The sequence below is a fragment of the Marmota monax genome, unplaced genomic scaffold (assembly GCF_021218885.2).
Source record: "Marmota monax isolate L192 unplaced genomic scaffold, Marmota_monax_Labrador192_F-V1.1 WCK01_AAM20220418_F8-fsc00191, whole genome shotgun sequence".
Lineage (NCBI taxonomy): Eukaryota > Metazoa > Chordata > Mammalia > Rodentia > Sciuridae > Marmota > Marmota monax.
This window is the reverse complement of record NW_026693537.1, coordinates 1,062,766-1,077,628: the sequence shown is the minus strand read 5'-3', so window position 1 is coordinate 1,077,628 and position 14,863 is coordinate 1,062,766. Positions and strand designations below refer to the sequence as shown.

Below are 14,863 nucleotides of genomic sequence, written 5' to 3'. Positions count from 1 at the left end.
GGTGTGTGACTTCCAAGGTTAGGTTATAAAAGGCATTTCACATCGGTCTGTCTGTCTTAACTCACACTGAGGGAAGCCAGCTGCCTTATTGTGAGAATACTCAAAGTCCTATGGAGAAGTCCAAATGGCAAGAGCTGAAGCCTCCTGCCAGCAACTGGGTATGTAAGTGAGCCATTTTGAAAGCAGATTCTCCAGCCTTCAAATGACTGCAGCCCCTACTCATCTCTTGACCACAAACTCATAGACACACTAAACTAGAACCAGCCAGTACAAAGCCACGCCCAAATTTTTGACCCACAGCAACTGTGAGATAATAAATATTTGCTGTTTTAAGCCACTAGATTTTAAAATCTGTTATGTAGGAAGAAGTAACTAATATGCACTGCTGGAGCTTAACGACATTTTAGAAGTGACACATCATTACAGTGCAGTGAAGTGGTGACTCTTAAGAACAGTTTGAAATATGTACACTATGAGTACGAAGCAAGGGTAACAATTCTGATGTAAAGGGAAGACGACATCTGGGCTAAACCTTTATCTGACAGAGATTTTTAGTGATACAGAATGCAGGAAAGGGTGGGGGATGATTTTGGAGAGTTCAAATGGAGGATTGTTACAGGTTTTGAATACCATGATAAGAATTGTGACTTTATTCTGCAAACAGTGGGAAGGAATGTTTCAAAGCATGACCAGATCTGGCTTTGAAGGAGAACTATCAGGAATATGGAATATCATTCTGATTTTAACAGAATGATGTCAGGAAGACCACTTGGGAAATTATTACAATCCAGTTAAACAAAAAAATGAACACTTCTCAAAGAGTAGTAGTGATAAGAATAAAAGTGAATTATTTCACAGATATTTAGGGGGATTACCTAATTGGACTTAGACTCTGTGACTGCTTAAATATAAGATATAAGGGAGTTGAGTGAGATAAAACTTTAGATATAAATCATAGTTGAACCATTAAATGTAACAGCAGATAAAAGAACAGACTTAAAAAAAATTAAAAAAATAAAAAATAAAAAAAAGAACAGACTTAAGAAAAGAAGATGGTCTCATCTTTGAATGAGCTGGGGTTGGGGAGTCACAGGGCATCTGAACACACACTTGGACAGTTCAACTGGAAACTGCTAGATTGGATTTGGGGAGGGAAAAGTTTTTGTGGATCCTCTTCAATGGGACTCTTGAAGCCATAATATTACACAAGTGTTTCCTCCCTGAGAGTGAGAAAAACTCTGAGGTCAACAAATTCCCAAAGAGCCCAACACTCAGAAGGGAGAGGAGGCGAAAAAAAGGAAGAAGGTGGGGTGGAAGACATGACACAAGAATTTCACAAAGACAGATTAAGTCAGATAGGATGAGAATAAGATGAAACTCCTAAATCCTTGAGAAACCACTTTTAACTGACCATTGGAATGGGCTTACTGATAGGTAGATGGCAAAGAGGTAGGAAAGTAGTCTAAGTTTTAAAAGAAGTTAGGTAAGAAAAGAGGAAATTGATTGCATTTTGAAGAATGTGGAAAACCTGAGGAAGGAGTTTTGAATTATATTTAATTTTGGGGATTGGAGCATGTTTGGAGTTAGAGAAGAAAAACCCACGAGAGAGAGAACTATTGAAGATACTAGGAATATGAGGGATTATTGATAAGACCAAAGAGGAAGCTGGAGGGGTGCTTCACAACAGGAACAAGAAGGAACACTCTTGAGATGGGGGCAGGGACCTGAGAATGGGTGGATATATAGTTACCTCTGGGGGTGGAAGAAATAATAACCCTCACATTTATATTGCACTTTACAGTTGATTTGTGAGGGAAGCAAGACAGTCATTACCAACCTCTTCTGTATCTGTTCTGGGACACATGAATGACCAGGGGCCACATAATTAGTGGGTAGCTGACACAGGACTCAGGCCAGCAGGTCAGGCTGTCAGCACATGGTCCTCTGTACTGGACCATACTGCAGCCTGAAAGTCTTCCTGAGTCATGGCACTGTCAGATGAGCTCCAGGAGCACCTCCACCAATCCAGCCACAACTGCAAATTTGTCTGCATCAACTCTTGATCTGAATTGGAGTGGCCCCTCTTTCCCAAAGAGACCTGGTGGTTTCCAATTTCTTTGTCTTTGTTCCCCTCACTACATCCCTTTGCCTAAAATTTAAGCATTTTTCAAGATAAAGTGTGGTAAGCCATTCTTATAGACCGTGGCCGCCATTAGAAGATGGCGCCGGCTTCCACTGTGGCCTGTGATAAACAACTCCTATTTTTGGAGAGTTGGCACGCAATCCCTTACCACCCTATGAGAGAGATCCACGTGGCAGCTTGGGATTGCTATGCGGGAGGCTTTATTAGGTTGTGCTTGGGCGCTCGGCGGGGGATCACTAGAAGATGATACTTGAATCAAGGCCTGAATAAACTGCTGAAAGAAGAATCCTGTGTCGTGTTTTCCCTTGCCTGCGAGGGGTCGCGACAATAAAGAGTGTGTACTTCTTCCTTTACTAAGTCTCAAAGCTCTAGTCTAGAGGCATTCACAGAGTACCTATGAATACCTCTCAGGAGATACCAGGTTCTTCTGCTGTCAGTGTTCTTGTCTCTGACTTTTAGTCCCTACTGGAGAGTGTGAACTTCAAGGCAGGAATCCTCCTATAGAATACTGTGCTGTTCTTACAGTACCAAGCACAAGAATCCCCCATTTTGTGTTATTACCAAGTGTTGGTTGAATTGCATGCTCAAATGAGAGATGCTGTTGCTATGGGTTTTATAAATATTGACCACCATCTCTATCATTATCTACATGGAGTACAGCATGCTCTTGTGTTGATAAATCCTTTCCATCAATTGTCCCCAAAAGAGGAAAGAGGTTCCCCCAAAAGAGGGAAAATGTACTTTATCACATAAAAACAAGTCAGCAATTAGTTCATTCCCAGGGAGAAGTAATGTACCAAAGGCCAGAGTTTCACTGTCCTTCCCCTTTGGAACATTATGTTTGTTTTTGTCTCAGGCTTGTCCTGCATGGCTACAGAATGGCTGCAACAACTCCAGGTATTCTGTCTTTCAACAAAGAATATCCCAAACAATAAGACCTCAACTTCAGATGAGAAGGGGAGGAGCACTTTAAGAAGTGAGAAATCTTCCCCAGAAATTCCTGAGACCTCATTGACTAAAATTGCATCCCAAGCCCATTCCTAAACCTATATTGGCAAAGTGAGTGGAATAGACATGATTAAATTAAATTCACCAAGAATGCATCCTCAGAATGGCTGAGAAGTCCAGTCTCCTTCAAAAACCCTGGCTAATGTCTCAATGGCCAGGAAAGGGGAGGATTGGTGTGGAACAAATATTCAGAGTATCTGAACCATAATTGTTTTTATTTTTTCACATTTTTGTTTTGGCCTCACAGGATGTGTATGTTTTTGCTCAAACAAGCCTTTCTTTTTTTATTTCTGTACACTAGGCAAATGAGCTTTGCAAATGTCACTCACCTACTGGTTAATGTCAAAAGTGTCTGACTAAAGGGTCTTCAGCTTGACAAGTAGATGTGGTCTGTGTTCTGGCAGTTGAATGTATTGCTTTAGGCTCAACAGCACCTTTCCTGGAGTTGAGAGTATAGCTCAGTGGTAGAATGCTTGCCTAGCATGCACAATGTCTGGATTCAATCCCCATTACCACAAAACCAAAACAAAAACAGCATCTTTCCCCCAAGGAGGAGACTTCACAGCCATCTGATCTTCTTATCCGTATACCACCACAGTTTAATGGAATCAGTTGTGTACCAAGATGTGGGGGGCTGGAGTGCTCAGTTCCTGGGACAGGCAGTAAGGACTTGTAGATATGTAAAGAATTTTAAAACAATAATAAAAGTCTAAATTTAACATCCTGGATTGAACTCTAGAATAGAAAAAAGGCATTAGTGAAAACACTGATAAAATCCAAATCAAGTCCATAGTTTGGTTAATAGTGTCCAATGTTAATTTCTGTTTTGATAAATGTATCTGGTTATATAAGCTGGGAGAAAGGTATGTAGGAACCCTATACTATTCTTGCACCCCTCCTGTAAATCTAAAATTATTTCAAAAGAAGTTGTTTTTTAAAAAGTTAAAGTTGACAGAAAATTGGTCTGCCTTTTTTTTATTATCACCATGCACCTGCCATTATAAACAATGTTAGTGATAAAGTACTTCTTCCCCAAATCTTGTGGCCTAGAAAATTGTTTTAGATACTTTTGAGTCTTAATAATATGCAACCTTCAGTTTAGCACATTTTTATTATTACCTTTTAATAAACATTTCATTCTGCATGTAAGTGAATCCTGAGGTCTCTTGTATATACACTTAGTCCCTGACACACATAGTCTCAATGTGTGCATTTGATTGTATCCGTTTGGAATCACCCAGATTTGTTGGGGGTCATGGTTTGTGTTTCCAACTTGTAAAGTACTATAGATTCTTGTGTTTGAATCACATATTTGAAACAAAAAATGATTATAAAGACAAAAACAGAGAACTTAAATTACCTTAGTGCTGTCCTTCTATGTGTGATTGAATCTTTTATTTGTGTTTAAAATTTAAAACTGTACAGTTCACAGTTCCATTATTATGATTTGGTTTTTGGTGTGAATATTTCTGGAATTTTATTTATTTATTTTTATTTATTTTGTCATTGAGAGATGCAGGGTGTTAAACATGATCTGCTCCAGGTATCAAATGTGCTGAGAGTGAGGGAATTAGATTCCGTGTATTAGATAATCCCTTAAAGCTTATATACCCACTCCTTCACTGTAGAGACAAAGAAAGCAAGGCCAAGATACTTGCTGCTATTAATAAGGATTTGGAGAGTTGGATCCAGGACATACCCCGCCTCCCTCCTGGGCTGTTGCTCCCAGCACTGACTCTGTCCTATGCCGGCTGTCCTTTAGCAGACAGGCAATAACTCAAAAAAACCAAGTGTGTTGTCCAGCACAAGCTAGTGACTCAGTAGCAGAGTAAGGCATGGGAACCAGAGTTCTTAAGAGCTCCAGGGCTCTAACTACTACACCCTATTTCCCCTTTCCAGATTAATTCCAGACAACTAATAAATGTACCACCTGATTTTCAGATAGGAAGAGATGGCATTCTTAAAAAGGGATGCAACTTAGCGTTTGAGATGAGTAAATGTCAGTCAGAATTCCCATCACCAGAAAAATACTGAAATACAACATTTGAGAAGAAAGGGAACAATTTCAGGCAGTTTTCCACTGAGTTCTCTAATTTGGAGGGCATTTTGGGGTGGAAAAATATTGGGATCTTAAATTTCCCACAAAATGTTTGTCCTTAGTTTTCCTATGTGCAGTATAGCTCAGTGGTAGAATGTTTGCCTAGCATGCATAAGATTCTATGCAAGGAGAAAGCAGTAATGATCTGAGAGGGCCATTTGATACAGTGAGCCATTGTATTGAGATACATCTCTACAGCAAGAACTCTGTGGAATGAAGATTTTTATAGGACAAAACAGAACTCAGGAACTCCTGTTACTTGACTGCTATGCCTGCCTTCTCTGAGCAGTTCCCACCTAGATTGGGAAGAAACTTAGACATTAACTTGATTAAACGTAGCCATCTCTTTTAACCCCATCTCTGCTTATCGGATCTTAGTCCAGTGTTTAGAAACTAGTCCTTTGTGAATTACCAGGTGTGAATACTACATGCAATTACCAGTGTTTTGTCTTTGCCTTGCTCCCTACCACTGGATTAATAATTGATCTCTTACCACATGTTTGGAAGGATAATGGATAATAGATAGGTATGTGTATGGATGAATGAATGGATGGGTTAATTGATAAATAGTTGGATGGGTAGGTAGATGGATGAGTGACAAATATGAGGATGGATGCATAGGTAGATGGTAGATGGTTGGGTGAATCAGTGGGTAGGTGGTTGGATGATGATTCAGTGAATAGATGGTTAAAAGGGTGGATGGATTAATGGATCAATGTGCAGGAGTCTGTATCATTCCATCTTTATATTGATACAAAGGTAATTTCATATTGAAGGTTTTTCAAAAGCTGCTGCTTTCACACAGGAGATAAGTTCAGGACCAAAGCCATGTTTAGGTTTAGTAGAAGGTTGCCTTGGGGTAGACATTAAGGCCCTGAAAAACCCTAATGTAACTTTGCATCTATGTACCTTAGTAACCAACCAGCTCATTCCCTGCCATATTGCAGGGACAAAAATAGTAGTAGGCAAAAATGAATAAATGAATGATTTGAGAAACTCAAGGGTGGCTCCCCTGCCCCTGAAATCCAACCCCACATTCTGATCTTTGTGCTTATACTTAAACATTAAAATGTCATTACTCTGTAAATCGATTAGGTATCCAGAAGTATCCTGTTATGATGCAAAACATTCCTGGATGTTAAAAACATTAAACCCTTTCCATCTGTTTTTCCCTTGGCAGGAATGAGCTGGTCACATTGCTGTCTGTCTTGATTCTTTGCTGATGAGGTTGTTGGGCCTGGGGCAGGTCCAGAGGTTTCCCAGACTGGGGAAATGGACTTTTGCTGACAAGTGGGAGAGGACCCTTTACATGGGAATCACCAGGGCTGGGAGGAAGAACCCAAAGACTCCCCTGTCTCATGATCTCAGACAGCCGGCTCCCTGCTCCTGATTGGATGAGAATCTCTCACTTTGTCCCAAGGGTTTCTGCAAACTGAGCAGGGCACTGAGGTGTGGAAAGAAATGAAGAGAGAAGAGGGAAGGTGAGAGTAAGAAAGGAAACATGAGAAGAAGGGAGGAACACCAGAAAGAAGAGAGGAAAAAAGAGGGGGGTGAGGCTGAATATGAGCAGGTAGAGGGTGGCAGAGATTAAAAAAAAATAGATTGTATTTGCAGCACAGTGCCTCTAGTAATAATATTATCATTATCTTGCCTGAACAGATGTGTGAGGACTCCCATCTACTCATTATACTGCATGAAAATGGAATATATTTCTATCAAGCTCATCATAAATCTTGGCAGATCCTGTCAGAAAGTGCACACTGTTTCTGAGATGTGATTTTTCAATAGTGTATACTGTACTTTTTGATTGGGATTGGGGAAAAGAGGAGAAGGAAGTTGATTGTGCTTTCTTTTTGTTCTATTTTTTATTTTGAAATTCTTCTTTCCCCGGGAAGTCTTGCTTTAGACATCACTGAGTATCTTTAAAAAGCCATGTCAGCCTGACTGTTGGTCTGGGGTTGACCAGCAACCTTAGGGTCACACTAAAACCCCATGCTAAGGGTCCATTAATTTGAAATAACCCCCTCACAATTCTCACCTCCCCTTACCCCACCTTTATTCATCATTTCCAAGCCCCTCTATTCAACCTCTGCTCTGACCTCAGTGTCCCTGTTTTGCAAAGGCATCCAAAGTGTGTTGGTTCAAGGAGAGAACATGTTTTTTCCCAGCTGAACAAGTCTCTGGGAGACCAACAGTGCCAGGGGTGGGAGTAGGCACCATTTCTCTGAACTAAAGCCACACAGTGTGCACAATCCCCATAGCAAACACCACCTTTCCCTGGGAAGGCAGCCAAGGCCTGGAGCCCCATGTAGGAAATCCCCTGTGAGAGGCCCTTCCTGAGCCCCACAGAAAATGGTTCTTTTCATAGGCTCTGAGTCTCCTTCCTTTCTACCATAAATGCCCACATCATATCCCCCTTCCTGGATTTCTACACCCTGTTCCCATGCCAAGTGCCCCCACCCAGGTGCCTTATGGCTCATACAACCCTTCCTCTTCCCGTCCACATGCAACTGGCTTCTCCCAATCCACAGAAAGCCTCTTTCCTTCCTCTGGGCTGTCAAGCTTCCCTCCAGCCAGTTCTCTGTGCCTCTCTCACAAAACTGTTTCATGCCATGACCTAACATCTCCAGAGGCTCCTCTCAGGGTTGAACAGAAATGATTTGTTGACTTTACCAGATTAGTAAGGGGAGCAAATTCCATAGATGCTTCTGCCCCTAAGTCTCAAAGTTCAATCCTCTGTCCTGATAGCAGGAATGAGGAGATGGTGGCAGCCTGAGATGGCACAAAAGAATAGCAATGATGACAAACACTCTCTTTAGAACAATTGCTAACTGGCAAGTGATCAATGGTGGAGGCCCTTCATGTGACTTTTTAAATTTAATCTTTGCAACAACATCCTGCTGTAGGTACTATTAGCAGCCCCATTTTATAGCCAAGGACATGGAAGCCCAGAGGGGTTAAGTACTTTTCCAAGGCCCTAGGTTATTTAGAGGTATACCCAGGGCATGGGATTTTTGCATCCTCTAATACTTTCCGGCATCCCCTGGGGATGGCAGGAAATCTGGACTCCAACCCAACTCTCTCACTCCTCAGGTGAGTTAGTTTAGGCCAGGCTGGTTCATTTCCCAAGTCTCTGTTTCTTAATCATAAAAATCATGAGAATTGAGGTGATTACTTATAGCCCTCTTCAAATGGTAATGTTGCAATTTTTTCACCCTAATTATAAAAGTACTCAGAAATATCTCCAAAATTTCTGGACTCAGGGATAACCCAGGGTAAAGCAATAAAATAGGAGTAAAATGAGTCTTTGGTGAGCCCTAAAGTCTCCCATCTGTGCAATATGTACCCCCTACCCCTGTGCATATTAAGACCTTGGTACAATCCCTGTTGCCTTTGGCAGCCTGGGGCAGTGTCCCAAGGGAGAATGCAAAGAAAGCTTATCTGTCATTTAATGGCTCAGAGAACACACATGCATTACTACACATCAGGGCAAGCAAATCTGAGCTCCTTATTAAGAGAAAGCTGTTCATGCAGCTGGCAGTACCAGCTGAAATTGATGGAGAACCAGTCAGAAAAGCAAAACAGAGTTGGAGTGGAAAGAAGGCATGGAAAGCTGTTGCAATCTGGCTCTTCAGGAAGTTATAGCGGGTACTATCTGAAAATCTAAAAATATCCTTCTTTGTCGTCACAAAACCAAATGTCTATAAGAGTCCAGCTTCAAATACCTATGCTGTTTGAGGGAAGCCAAAATTGAGGATTTATCTCAGCAAGAAGCTGCTGAGCAATTCAAAGTCCAAGGTGAAGCCCTCTCAGACATTCAAGAAAACACACAGACTCTACTGTACAAGAGGAGAGTGAAGAGAAAGGGGTTGATGAAACAAGTATAGAAGTTAAGGACATAGAATTGGTCAGGTCACAAGCAAATGTGCAAAGGGCAAAGGCGGTCATCACTGGAAAACAACAGCAATGATATTAGAAATGTTGTTATGGGATCAACAATGTAGCCATCTGAAAGTAAGGACCTTTTTGGTGTTTCAAAAGAGCAACTGCAGCTTAGTATGAAATTTGTACAGTTTCCATCATTAATACAGTCATGGCTTCTTGTTGGATGAGACAGAGAGAGAGAGAGAGAGAGAGAGAGAGAGAGAGAGAGCGAGCTTTCTTTGAGTGTGTCCTCATTTGGAACAGAGGTGAGCACACTGACCAGCACTATTCAAAGGTGATTCCAGCAGTTATCCCATTCCAGACATCTTGGGGACTGATCTTTCATGCTTTGATATAAAATGTTCATAAATACCACTTCAGATACCAGGGTCCATATGATCAGAGATGCCAGAATCATACACCCCCGCTAAGAAGACTTCAGTGACTGCCATTGCCTGCAAAAGGTCTTCATCCCTTAGATTGGCTTCAAGGAGCTCCATAAGCACTGTACACCTCCCTGCATCGGGCTCTGGCTTTCCTAAAAACAGGTCAGAACTCATCCTCTCCAAGCCAGCAGCAGCTTGAGAATAACACTTACCATTGGTGGAAAATTTGTAATATATTTGGTGGATTCTAAAACACACACTTCCTCATTTTAGAATCTTACTAATTGATGTTAAGTCTATGGTATATCATTATTTCTTTCTTAGTAAAATAACACTTTATCTTACAACCGAAGGCAACTCTGATTTGATGAGGTACAATAAATAGCATTCTTCATATTTTAAGCTCTAGAAGCTCAGCCAGAGACTGGAACTCATATATCGACTCTCTGAGTCTTTTACTCCCAATAAGGGCTAGGTTCTGATGTAATGGGTGATTTTTGGGTGCTGGTACTTTAGCCATCTAGTTGTAACCCTGGGTGATATTCAGGTGTTTAAAGAACAGACCAACTAGAACAGAAAACAACTGGCATGCTTGTCCTAGAGCTTACTTGTTAATCCCCAGTTTTAACTATTATAGTCCTTACCTGTTTGTTCCCAACCCTTTACCCATTTAACATTGCTTCTTTTATGGATACCTGAGAGCAGGCTCATGGAATTTGGTCTGTCATCCAATCTCAGTGGGAAATTCTTATTTGGTCTAAGCTAAGCACAGTTATCCCAGGCTCCTTTGCTGTAGTTGGCTTTAGGGATAGGCATGTGTATTAGTTTTCGATTGCTGCTATAACAAAATACTATGACAGCACAATTTTATATTCTTAGAGTTATATAGATTTGGTGTCCACTCTGGGTCACACTTGTCTAAAATGAATGTTGTCCACAGGCCCGTGTTCTTCTCTGGGAATTGAGAGTTGGTTTCATTGCTTTTTCAGGTGTTGGCAGATTTTGGTTTCTTGAAGCTATAGGACTGAAGTCCCTGTGTCCTTGCTGACTTCAGCCAGAGGCTACTATGAATCCCTAGCAGCCTCTTTCTTGTTCTAACACATAACCCCCACATCTCAGTTTCAGTAACAAATCCTTCTCAAGCTACCATCTCCCTCCCCCAGCTGAATGTAGATTGGGCACATTAGATAACCCAAGATAGTCTGCCCATCCCAAGGTTCATAGCTTTAATCACAAAGTCCCTCTTGTGAGATAACATAGTCACAGATTCCAGGAGACCAGAGTGTGAACATCTTTCAAGACATTATTCTGCCTACTACAGTATGTGACCCAGTCTGGCCAATGAGCTATAAAGGGAAATCTATTGTGGTTTGGAGGAAGGATTCTGCTCCCTGAGTAAAAATAGATTGGGATTTTCCCCACTCCTACCTACTTTGATTGAGGTGGTATGAGCTATGACAGGTATCTTATGACCTCAAACTCTACACCTCAATGATAAAAGCTGACACACCAAGAACAGCAGTGAGGGTATCACAGTTAAAAGGTTAGAGTGTGGCCATTTGGTGACAAAACTGAGCCACTGAACAAATCCTAGAACCACCTACTTCCATTGTGAGATGCTTCAATATCTTTATTGCCTAAGCCACTGCTGCTAGTCAGATTCTCTGCTACTTGGGCTGAACTCTTCCTTGTTGAGATTTAACCCATTCATTATTGGTTCATTTTAATAATGCCTTGATTTGCTACTGGTAACCTGTTTGCCTGTCCTACCTAATATGTTAGTCCTACTAAATAGGACTAAATAGCATGAATACCCACTTCCTCCACAAACATCAGCCTATTTAAGGTTCTGAACTCCTTCCTAGTTCATGCAGCTCCCTCTTTAATAACTGAGTGAGGCCCCTATATTTCCATTCATGGCTAGAGATTAGTCTTGAATAAGCTACCACCTATTGCCCATGAAACTCCCTGGCTGAGATCTTTGGATGACGCCTGAACTTGCTGTCCCCACGTGATTACTTGGATTGCTGACTTCCTTCACAGTGGCTCAGTCTCTATCCCATTCGGTCTCAGCTTTTCCCTCCCTGTTAATCTTATCTCTCCAGGGTGACATCATATCTACACTTTGCTCATCTTGATGTTCCTGATGGATCTTAACATCCAGACATACTAACCAGTGGCCATTTTCTAGTCCCTCCACTTAATGCTTCCACACCATTTCTCTTGATAGTCCCTCAATCAGAAGTGCTCTTTCTATATACCATTATATATTTACCACTAAATCCTCAGGAAGATCTTGTGAGGAAGTGAGAGTATTCCTATTTTGCAGGTGATTAAAAAACATGAGGGCTGGGGTCACAGATCAGTTGTTAGAGCATTTGCCTAGCATGTGTGAGGCACTGGGTTCAATCCTCAGCACCACATAAAAATAAATAAAATGAAGTGTTGTGTCTGTCTACAACATATATATATATATATATATATATATATATATATATATATATATATATATATATATTAAAAAAAAAACAAAACAAAAATACGAGGGCTGGGATGTAGCTCAGTGGCAGAGCATTTTCCTAGCACTTGTGAGGCACTAGTTTCTTAGCACTGTATAAAATAAAGAAATAAAATAAAGGCATTCTGTCCACCTACAACTACAAAAACAAAAAACAAAAAAACATGAAATCACTTATTTAGGATGATGTGCCCAGTGAATGTCAGAACTGGGATACTAATATAGTTTTATGGACTTCTCTTCTGCCCTTTCACTCTCTCCCCTATTTAGCATTTTAGAGGAAACCAGCCAGGCCCATCTAATTTAGGTCTTAAAGGACTTGTTTACTTCCACGCATTATAAGCACCCTGAGGGCAGGGATTGAGTCTGATTTGTTATTGATTTGTAGAATCAATGATGTGCTTGTAAATGGATAAGAATTGTCTCTTGTGTGGGGAGGGGGAAATGCTCATTCACAACAGTTCCAAGTCCCAAGGGTAAATGCCTTTAAGGTTAATTTGCAGTTGAAAAAGTGTTGGGAAGATACATGCAGTACACACCAGTGTGTGGTATTTCCACCATACAAATATCCTTCATGAGAATAGCCTAAAGATTAAAATGATTAGAAAATAATGAGTTGGGGTATTTATTACATCTGTTTTAAGTATAATTTATTCCATTGTAATTTTATGTAATTTAATCTTTAATAATTATGTTTAACACAGTTGGCTTGCAAATTTCCTGAAAATTTAACAATCGGATTTGCCAACTAGGTTGAGCCGGCTCCAGCACAACATTGCTAGAGTCTAATATAATCCTTTGCTTTTAATAGGCATGGAATGGTAGATGAAGATGCTAATAAAAAGAACATGAATATCCACTTATGAATTCTGAATGCAGCTGGTATCCCGGATTTCAGTACTCTTTTCCTCCATCTGAGGATTTTTTATTTCTATCCCTTATACTTAACAAAAGGCCAACAAATAAAAAATAGTTGAGGGTGGAGGCCAAAAAATAGCTAAAGTTCCAACTATGGATTGTGAATACTGACCTCTGCCCAGAGTCAGGGTGGGGCCTTGAGACTGCTTCCAGTTCAAAATTGTCCTATGCAATTGAACTTGGGCAAGCATCTGAGCTATAACTGTCATCTCCTCTCCTGGCCTCGCCTAGATCACAACCACAACAAAAGAAGTACTAAAAAAGCACCAGTCAGATTATTATTCTATTACATTCCAGAAAGGACAACCTCTTAGGAATTAAGGAGCATAGAAAGAGGTGAACACTGAATCAAAGCCTCCTAAAGGCACAAAGCCCTGAACTTTAGTTATCTTAACCTTTTGTTATGGGTGCAGTGCTGACCTCAATGGAAACTGGAGTGACCGGCACAGTTTAGGGAGAGAGGGACAGCTGGCAAATCAGCTGTGTTGCATTACAGTCTGCACTATCCCATTCGTGGCTCAGGGATTGTACCATATATGGACTTAGGCTCAGGACAGCCAGTCACGCTGATTTGCATCAGGGCTCCTCTAAAATTGCATCTTGGGATTAGGTCATTGTTACCAGCAAAAGGGAGACCCCAGAAAGTCTGGTCAGCATGAAGACCTCGGGACAAATTGTGGTCTGGCAAGGAAAAGATGAGAGAAGGAGGGTGCAGCCCTCTGCAGTTAAGCTGTGCTTAAGAATAAAGGTCCCTGAGAAAGCTGTGGGAGTGATTCCCAGCAGTGGTTGCAACAGGAGCTACACAACAGAGGATCAGCCCTCTTTAGCATAGACTCCGTCCTGTCTCATTGGCCTGGGGCTGCAGGAGCCTTAACCCCAGGCAGACACAGACAATTGTAATAGGGGTGAAAGGGAATAACTCCCAAATGTCAGACATAAAAGGCAGTTTTTCTGGCTGTGGATGAAGGTGGCCATGATGCTGCTGAAGGTGCAGAAACTGTATTGGCCAAGTGGGGGATGGTTCCGGCTCTGAGTTAATCTAAGGCGAAGGTGTGTTCACCCATGTAGAACAAAGCTAGTTATCCTCCAGTCCCCTCCTATCTGTTTGGCCTAGATCAGCCTAGTGTGACATAGCTGGGGCTGCAGGAAAGAAAGGAAAAAATAAAGGAAAGAGGGATGGAGGAGTGATTTGGGAAAGTGGCTTTTAATAGATACTCAATAATTTGGATCCAATTTATAAATTAAATAACTGTGTGTGTGTGTATGTGTGTGTGTGTGTGTGTGTGTCTTTCAGTAACTTGACTGCTTTAACATTTTTTTTTCCTTTAGGAACACGTCTCTTTATGTACCTTTTGATTTGGTTCAAAAGACCAGAACTTTGGAATACTCTATTGCACAGTGAGAATGAACTACTCGATATGCAAAACACAGACAAATCTTACAAACATAATGTGAAGTGAAGAAGCCAGACACAAAAGAGTACTGTGAAATCCCATTTCTATCAAGCTTAAAAACAGGCAAGACCAATCTGTGATGTTAGAAGTCAGGATAGTGGTTTCTTTGTTGGTCAGTGGCTAGGAGGGGTTGGGGGGCTTTGTGGGTGCTGTAATGTACTGATTCTTTGTCTGGGTGCTGCTTACACGGATGTGGGCATACTGAACTGTCCACTGATGATCTGTGCACATTTCTGTATGTGTGCTGTATTTCAATCAAAAGTGTCCAAAAAGAAAAAAGTAGAGAGAGAGAGAGAAAAAAAAAAGGGAACAGAATGTAATCTTGTGAAATTAGTGGTCATGAGAAGAGTGAACTCCCGTGTGCCAACCAAAAATCAAACTCTGAGGGTTGCACAGTGGCACCACCACGGGGTT

At 41.1% G+C, this 14,863-nt stretch overlaps 1 pseudogene; it reads left to right on the top strand.

Moving 5' to 3' along the window:
- The first annotated feature begins 8,777 nt into the window (after positions 1–8,777).
- Positions 8,778–9,253, top strand: LOC124102333 (nascent polypeptide-associated complex subunit alpha-like; annotated as a pseudogene).
- The last annotated feature ends 5,610 nt before the right edge of the window (positions 9,254–14,863 follow it).